Source organism: Mytilus galloprovincialis, chromosome 4 (genome assembly GCF_965363235.1).
Source record: "Mytilus galloprovincialis chromosome 4, xbMytGall1.hap1.1, whole genome shotgun sequence".
In the NCBI taxonomy this organism is placed as follows: domain Eukaryota; kingdom Metazoa; phylum Mollusca; class Bivalvia; order Mytilida; family Mytilidae; genus Mytilus; species Mytilus galloprovincialis.
Window position 1 is genome coordinate 35,550,698 of NC_134841.1, and position 9,604 is coordinate 35,560,301.

Sequence of the window (9,604 nt, forward strand, 5' to 3'; positions counted from 1 at the left end):
CCCCCATACGTTAAAGTGTTTAATTTTGAACAAAACAATTTGATTGATAGCGGTGAAAAACAGAAAAAAACTTTGCGCAAAAATAATTTTCTGACTCAGACAAAAATCTATAACCCCTCTTTAAGTTAGATGGCTGCTCCCTACAAACTTGCAGAATGTGGTGGAGTTAACATGTTAGAGGGCACGCCTAACCCTTCCCTAAACATGGACAGTGTAGTAACAGTACAACATAGGAACAAACCATAATAATCAGTTTTGCTTATCTAATCAGATTGATACATATATAAATACATGTACATCTAACAAAAAACACAGAGTGGACGTGGCAAGGTACTTGTACATCCCAGCATCAGAAAGACACTACGTAACGATCTGAGAGTACTCACAGTTACTGAGAGCTAGTCCAAAGCAAAATAACAACTAAATTATGCATCTTAGACTATTTTATAATCTTATAATCTTATAGATTAAAAGGTTAGCAATACATGAAATTAAAAAAAAAAAACGCCTCTTGTTTTTCGTTTAATGTGTGCATTGTTTAAGCTTCATAACGCAATTTTCTGAATAAGTCCTCCCATGTCCATCTGCATCTTTAATTGATTTGATATTAAATCTGAATCGTTTAATTAAAACAGGTCTTCAAGGTGTGATTATATAATATATTTTACTTACCTCCACGCACGTTATTGACTTATTGTTAGAACAAAGACATATTGCTGTAACGGAAGTTGTACAAAATAAATTAAGTCTAATGAAGCATACTGCTAGAAAAACAGGTGAAGAAACTATTTAGCTATGGACAAGGTAACTGGATGGATGCTATTGTTCATAGGTATAGTTTGTATTTTTAGTTCTGCAGTGACAGCAACTTACAACATTTCTCATCCATGTAACAGACCTTTATCCAGGTTAGTATAGTTCAATTAGTTTAATCTTAAGAGAGCTATCATTTGATTTTAAGGGGGAAAGGTGGGGAAGGGGCTAGGATGAAAAGTTTTGTCATGATTTTTTAAAGTTATAATCTCTGGTCTGTCTTTTTATTTTTCACTCTATTCGGTCCTGCCTTTCTTTTTTATTAGTTTATCCTGACTTTTTATTAAAAAAAAATTGTCATCTTGCTTTTCTTTGCAAAGTATCTCATCCTGACTATATTTTTTTACTCGAAAATGCTGTCCTGCCATTTTTCTTCAAATACCACCAAATCCTCCTAAATGTCAAATTGTAGCTCACTTAGGTCTAAATAAAAATGGAAAGTCAGTGGTGGAAAGTTTTATGCGATAAGAAAGCCAGGAACTCTAAAATGTCCAATGAAATTTTAATTCAGAAATATGTTCTAAATAAAGTTAAATTCAAGACATGTCTTGCATTACACTTTCTATGATTAAAACGATACAGCTTTGAACCCTTTGAATAAAAATTTAATTGTTAGAATTTAATGACCAGTACCTAATTTATCTCATTTTTTTACAATTGCAACTTTATCATTCAAGAACAGTTTCATACCGATCAGGCTTTATACTTAACAGAACCGAATGAGCAAAAAAATAACTTGCACATTGATCTAACTTTTATTCCTGTTATAATGGATGACAAAATGAATATAACACCTTTATATTGAGTATCATCAGAAATGACCTATCTGTGACGATGACATTTTATTTTTCTGGTAGAAAATACTTTTTTTTGTAATTTTGTATTGCTTTTAATCGGAACAATAAGTAATGATGGTAATACAGTTAATTCAAATGCATAATTATAACTGTTTAAAAAAAAATTGAAATTGGTCCATATGTTGACATAACGTTTCTGAAGTCATAAACATCAAATTCTTGAACAAAGTTAGGACTTTCTTCATTTTGATTTTTTGATATCTCATAACGTAAAATACCGAATTCCGAAGAAAATTCAAAACGAATTGTCCCTAACCAAATGACAAGATCGAAAGCTAAAACACAGCATACGAATGGTAACTATGTTATATTCCTGACTTGGTACAGGCATTTTCTTATGTAGAACATGGTGGATAAACTTAAGATTTAAACTAGCTAAACCTCACTTATTTGTCAGTCGCATAAAACTCCAGTGTGATGGCAAAAATGTGTTAACAAAACAAACAGACACAATGGGTTAAAATGTCAAAAATAGGGGAACAGCAGTCAACATATTGTGTGATAATCTTGATCACTATACAATCAACCAAATATGACAACAAAGAAAAACAAAATAGCAATAACGAAAAACAAGAATGCAAAAAATTCCCACTGCACAGTTGCACAATGACGGGATGTACAAGTGTCTACTGAGCAACATCAAAGGGATTATATCAAAAAAAGACTAAGCAGTAAAAGTTATATCACATAAAGACAAATTAAAGAACACTAACACGTAATTCAGATGATAATCATCGTCAGTTCCTGTTAAATGTTTACAAAACTTTGAATTTTTGAAATACTTAGTTTTTTCTACTGCAGGAATAGATTACATTAGCTGTAATTGGTAAAACTTTTTGGTAGAATTTTTGGTCCTCAATGCTCTTTTTTTTGGGTTGTTAATAGAAAGAACATCAAAAACATATCTTAATGTGGAATTAAATGATCTTACTTCTTTGATCTTCTTCTGTTTGACAAATGTCTTAAGGAAGTTCGACTCATATAAAAGTAAGAAAAGGTCGACAAGGAGAGGCGCACAGTTCGTTGCCATAGGAATGCCGACAATCTGTTGAAAAATTCTTCCTCCAAATTCAATAAACAATTATCATTTAGACACTCTATCAAACTGACCACTTGTTTAGCATGTTTTACCTTTCTGTTCACTATTAACAAAAATGTCGCATGGTATCAGAAAGCTACAAAATGATAGCGTATGCAACCTTTTTTATGTTGAAAACCATTGTCGATTATTTTATTGTAGATGATTTTTCAATTTAACGTAGGGAATGGTGGTATAAAAGGTTTAAAAATCAAAAGTTTTGAAAGAATTAATCTAGAATCCACATATAGTGAACACCACTACGCGAGTAAATAAACTCATCATAGATACCAGGACTAAATTTTGTATATACGCTCGAATCCAAAAAAGTAAAAAAGCCAAATAAAGTACGAAGTTGAAGAGCATTGAGGACCAATATTCCTAAAAGTTTTGCCAGATACATCTAAGGTAATCTATGCCTGATGCAGAAAACAGTTTCACAGTATTTCTGGAGAATCTCTTTCAATGCTGATAGATTTTTTGTCAATCTAATCTAGTAAAACACATTTTCAAAACAAAACTGCCAAACTTGTGAAAACTGAAGTCGTTTGTATCTTTTCACCTGAAAGCAACAAAAATTACTTTGAATTTCAGTTTCTTAATCGAATTATCGCCTACTGACCCATTCTAAATTGATTCATCTGATTCTCAGATTTTCAAATTTTTTATTGTTGTGTTTGAAATCTCTATTGTGACCCCTGTTAGCTCTCATCGGGAGTGCATTAACTTCAAGGTAAGGCTTAACATATAATAGATTTCTACAAAAATTTGCTAAACTACTATTGCATGTATAGATAGTAATTAAGATGCGGTGCTTTATTTGTATTGGTAAGTTTATAATAGATAGAAATAAACTGTCGAAAGACGAAAATAATCATCAAATGAAAGTATACGAAAACAACATATATTGACTCCTCGAAGGAATTACTCCCCTTAAGAGACTTACGAATAAAATGATCTCTAGGTGCTTCTAGATTTTGGTTTGCGATATATATTCTGTTCTATCAACAAACGTTACCGCTGCAACTTAAAATTATAACATAATAGGAAAACAAAGATAATTGCATAATATCTTGAAAAATGTTGTACATGTAGACCGGACAAAATTCCAGAGAGTCAATATCTAACGCAAATCTATGTATACCACTTTATCTATATCAATGTTTGTTCCATATAACGATGATTTTATTTTCTTTGATATGCCTTTTATATCATAAGGTATCATAGGGGACAGAGATAATCGTTTCAATGATTCAGTTATATAATAACGTGATATGACTGCATGATGAAGGGATGACCATTTGTTTTGAAAATGAAGAGAGAATAGGCTTGGAATATTTCAAAAATAATTTCCAAACTGATATTCGAGCTTATGCAAAACGCACCTAAACTTATTTGTTTGCTATGATGTTCCCTTTTATACAAAGTGGATCATAATACCATCATAATACCATCAAATGTGGATTCATAACTATATTTCACTTTAAAATATGATGCAGATGGGGTTTTTATTCTCCTATGGTATCACCAGCCCGGTAGTCAGCACTTCTGTGTTGTAATTAATTATTATTGATATGTTAATAATAATTAACGGATACAATACTTTTTAAATGTTTGAAATACTAAGGCTTTTCTATCTCATGCATAGGTTACCTTAGCTTTATGGGGCAAAACTTTTAGGAATTTTATGTCCTCAATGCTCTTCAACTTCGTTCTTTATTTGGCCTTTTTAACTTGTTTTATACGATCGTCACTGATGAGTCTTTTGTAGACGAAACACGCGTCTGGCGCAAATACTCGTATTTATGATGAGTTTATTCTCAATCATGGAGTCTTGACTATATATCGTTAAGTCTATATAACATTATATAGGTAATCATTTTAATTACATCAAAATGAATAATACATACAATACAAACATTCACTCAAACTATCAATATTTTCCAGTTGAAAATTGTTAAAAAAAGATTTTTTAACAGATTCAAAAATTTTTTTTTTTATCGTTAAATATTGCAAGTTCTGTTAGTGCAAACATCAACTGATTTTACGTGTACACATTGTTTTCCCCGGCTGTTGATAATACGGACTGTAACTAAGTTTACCACTACTGAAATAACGAATTAGAGTATGTAATATAGTTTGTACGAAGTATATTAAAGCAATAAAATTAAGATTATCAGATGTAAATGTAAAGCCCTTTGACACTTCTAAACAAAAACAACAATTCTTACATCTGTTTATTAACAGCTGATCATAGAAATGGTTTCATGTTATTGGCCAGACGCGATAAAGGGAGTTTTTGCTTTTATTTTATGTATTGGTTGCAAACTTCTTCGTTAAGCTACTTAGTTAAACATGAGTTGAATAGCCTAGGTTATTACAAACAAATAATCTATATTTCACTATTATTTTCTATTGTAAATCATAATGTAACAATTGTATTGAAACTCTTCTTCACGGATTTGGGTTATTTTTTAAGACTCGTGGTTTAATAGCTTCCTTGTTTTGTGCAACGAAGCTGAAATGCACATTGTTTCGTCATAAAAAACATATTTATTTCCTGTAAAAATCTCACAAGAGATTATGTTTGTACTGGTTATGATGTGTTATATGTGAACCGAATTGAAATAAAACTTTCCTTTTCGTGTTACTTATGCGTATTCGACCCTAATTACTTAATGGCTTATCAGTTCTTTCATCAATTTAGAAGCTGGTTAAAATAAGATACAATTAACTCTTTTCTATCTAGGTAATAATAGTAAATGCCAAACCGAACCGACTAACAATTCAGGATACGGAAACACTCTTTATTTTTTTCGTCAGAATAATTGTTTTTGAAATGATAAGGATGCATGTCGGATGATGCACGCATGACAGGACAGACTTGCTTCGAGATTTTGATCCCTCAGACAAAGTTGACCTTAGACGGCTTTTAATTGTTTTACTTTTTTGGTCACATATCGTTTCAATTGTTTCGGTTCTTATGCAAATTATAAAGTATTGTTTTAATATGATCACTCAATCATGATAACTTTTTGTAAAAGTCATTCCGTAAATTCTATTTAAAAGACGTTAAAAGACCAAGAGTTTCTAAATGTTTTCCTGTTTATTTCGTTGTTTTGATATTTTTTTTTATCTATATCAATTGTGATATATATTGCAGCAAGTTTACGTCAAATTTAACAGAAGAGATAAAAATTAACTGTACGAATGGTACCTTGCCCTGGAATATGCCTATAAGGTATCTTGAAACACAGTTTCAACCGGAGAACATCGAAAAGGAGCATTCCCTTTGCATCGAAAGGATTTCAAGCACTACAATTGATATCATAGAGAACAATGATGGTGAACTAACATGGCTACCACTCCCTAAGCCAGGTATTTGAATATATATTTTTTATATATTTTATTATCAATATAAAACAGATGTTGACAACCATTATTTCAGTGAATAATAAAAATAATTTTATTCTTTGACATTCAAAGAATTTAAATTACCTTTTTGATAACGATTTAAGCTAGCCAATGCACAGCCAGCTTCTGTTTCTTTGTAATGGAAGGTACTGCTCACAATGTCTAATACAGTATACAAATATTGCTTATTACAACTTATTTTACTTTAACTATTGATTGTGTTATATGTATTACATACGCGTTGTACTGTAACATCCCTCCGTTGATTGCTCACCGATAATCTGTTCAATCCAGGCATTAAACTGTGAGCTATCAGCCCAAATTGTTTTATAAACTATGAATTGAGGGGCGAAAGATACCAGGGGAACAGTTAAACTCATAAATCGAAAATAAACTGACAATGCCATGGCTAAAAATGAAAAAGACAAACAGATAAATAATAGTACACAAGAAACATCAAAGAAAACTAAAGACTGAGCACTACCGTACCCCACCAAAAACTGGGGTTGATCCCAGGTGCTCTTGAAATGTAAATAGATCCTGCTCTGCATGTGTCCACACATAACATGTACATGTATAATATTTCGTATACTATTTCGAAATAAAATTAATGTTCTCTAATGATTATGTAATTTGTCATTTGTATTTTACTTTGCTTTAGGTAACCCGAGCTGTTCTAAGCCTAAATTTGGAAACATCACAATGGCGTTTAAAGGTCCACATTTTCCTAAATCGTTTGCCGTATTTATATCATTTAGATTAGTAAAGAAGCCGGACCAAGAGGAAGGATAATAGACAATTATCAATTGTTTTAGAGCTAGTAAAACAATACGTTTACTATTGTTTTTGTTCAATGGTTGTACATGTTTAAAAGAGAACAATTAAAACAAGCTTTTTCTAAAAGAAGGACGAAAGATACCAAAGGGACAGTCAAAATCATAAATCTAAAACAAACTGACAACGCCATGGCTAAAAATGAAAAAGACAAACAAACAACAGCACACATGACACAACATAGAAAACTAAAGAATAAACAACACGAACCCCACCAAAAAAATAGGGGTGATCTCAGGTGCTCCGGAAGGGTAAGCAGATCCTGCTCCACATGTGGTACCCGTCGTGTTGCTTATGTGATAACAAATCCAGTAAATAGTCTAATTCGGTATGTCACATTCATTCAAGGGAGGGGATTATAGTTACGACGTAATGAACATATCCGATACTATTTGTGAAACGGTTATTCCATAACGGTCAACCAACTCGTGATGGCGTCCGTAAAATTTACGAAGGGATGATTTCAACTTTACCATTTGGAACTCTTGGTTTAATAGCTTCCTTGTGAGCAGCAACCCTCTATCAAGAAAATCATGATAGGAAATGCAAGCACGGGAATATCGTATCAATCGGGAGATATATACCCCGTTTGCAGGTGCTGCTGGAATGTTGCTACTTAGAAATGGAAAGTTCACAATTGAAAAGCTGAAATCATCTCTTTTGTTGTAAAGTTTTGTTTTCAACCGACCCCCATTGTTAATTTCTAGATGTGACATTCAAATCCATGTTCAAAGCCATTTGATTAGTTTTTCTTGACAATAGTACACGAATAAGTTTTAATAACGTGCTAATATGAATACCTCCTCTGCTTTCAAGTTGTTTTGATATGAGCTTTCGTGATGAAAGTATGTTCATAAAAGCACTTCGGACGCATCACATTTGAAAAGTGTTTATTCAGTTTTCTATCTATATGTAGGCTGATAGTCCAGAGAGTACCATTAGTTCAGTATTCGGTGCATTGGTACTGACATTATTTCAAACATACGTTTGTGATTGAATTATTTTAAAAAAAGATCCATTTCCTTGAGGATGACTTAATTACAGATCTATTTGTTTAATTTTTTTAAAAAGTTCCCTTAAACATATAACTTTTCACTATGTAAGTTAGACATACACCCTTGTTTCTGTGTATAAATATAGACAACAGTAGTTAACCGTTGTTCACAAATTGATTTAAAGACACATCTAAATCACAAACACAACTTAGGGAATCGTATGCACTTAATCATATAGCTTTTCACTATGTAAGTTAGACATACACCCTTGTTTCTGTGTATAAATAGAGACAACAGTAGTTAACCGTTGTTCACAAATTGATTTAAAGACACATCTAAATCACAAACACAACTTAGGGAATCGTATGCACTTAATCATATAGCTTTTCACTATGTAAGTTAGACATACACCCTTGTTTCTGTGTATAAATAGAGACAACAGTAGTTAACCGTTGTTCACAAATTTATGAAAAGACACACCTAATTCACAAACACAACTTAGGGAATCGTATGCTCTTTACATGAGAACAAGACGCGTGCTCCGATAGGGAAAGAGATACCTGATATGCATGTATCACCCACCATATGAATCCACCCCAAACCATAATGTCACAATTAGGACCAGAACACAATTGGTAAAATTACAGATACGACGACTTTTCTAGCATCTAAAAATCTATGACTGCGACACATGTCACTAGTCAGATGAGACACAAATACATCGTACCAGTCATCCGATCCGTGATGGAGACCGTGAAAAGTTAAGTAACACATATACTGAACCTTGAGGAAAATAAAAAGCTCAAACACATCAAACTAATGGATAACAATTGTCATATTCCTGACTTGGTACAGACAATGCAATCATACATTATTGTTTTGGAATATGGAAATATCGTCGTGTCCACTGCATCAAATTTGTAGTAACAAATGGAATCAAATCGTTGGTGACTACGTTTTTGCTATTTATTCAACTGCATTGTAGTTGTTCGAAATAAAACAGATATTGTCATTTCCTTGTTCAATGTATCAAGAATTGAATAGTCATCGTTTCATCTTTTATAGCTTCAAATATCAGCGATTTTGCATGGAAAATAATAAATCAATCTATATTAAAAAGTAATGGCTTTCAAATTCTCAATCAATATATTTGATTTATAACATACTTAAACGTATATCCAAATTGTTAAAAAGTATGAAATGAACAAAATATAAAACATGGGCTCGATCAGATGTATAATCGTTTCAAATAACTATCGTGTAAACCTCCACCGACTGCCGATGGTCATATAAGCGATATAAACAGATAGCGAACTCGCGCAATTGGATTATTCTTGTTATGTTTAATTTCATATTACGGTAATCTATTACGTTCAGATTAAGTTCAAAATATATGTCAATTACCGTTTTTACCTGTATAAGAATATTTTTTGGTGGATTGAATCTTTCAATCAAATGAGTTACCTTTATTCCGCTTTCAATGTTGACATTCATTTCCCTTTAATAACTGAACACGCATAATTCATACTTAATCCATCTCGATCTAAGGGGTTAAATTGAAGGTCAAATCAAATTAATATGGATTTAATGAAGATGAATTATTCAATTGCATG

General features: G+C 32.0%; 1 long non-coding RNA gene across 1 annotated transcript; it reads left to right on the forward strand.

The window, feature by feature from the left end:
• Window positions 1–779: 779 nt before the first annotated feature.
• LOC143070570 (uncharacterized) lies at window positions 780–7,073 on the forward strand. The gene is made up of 3 exons (XR_012976584.1): window positions 780–908; window positions 5,912–6,126; window positions 6,824–7,073. It is a non-coding gene; the product is annotated as an uncharacterized LOC143070570 (long non-coding RNA).
• Window positions 7,074–9,604: the final 2,531 nt, after the last annotated feature.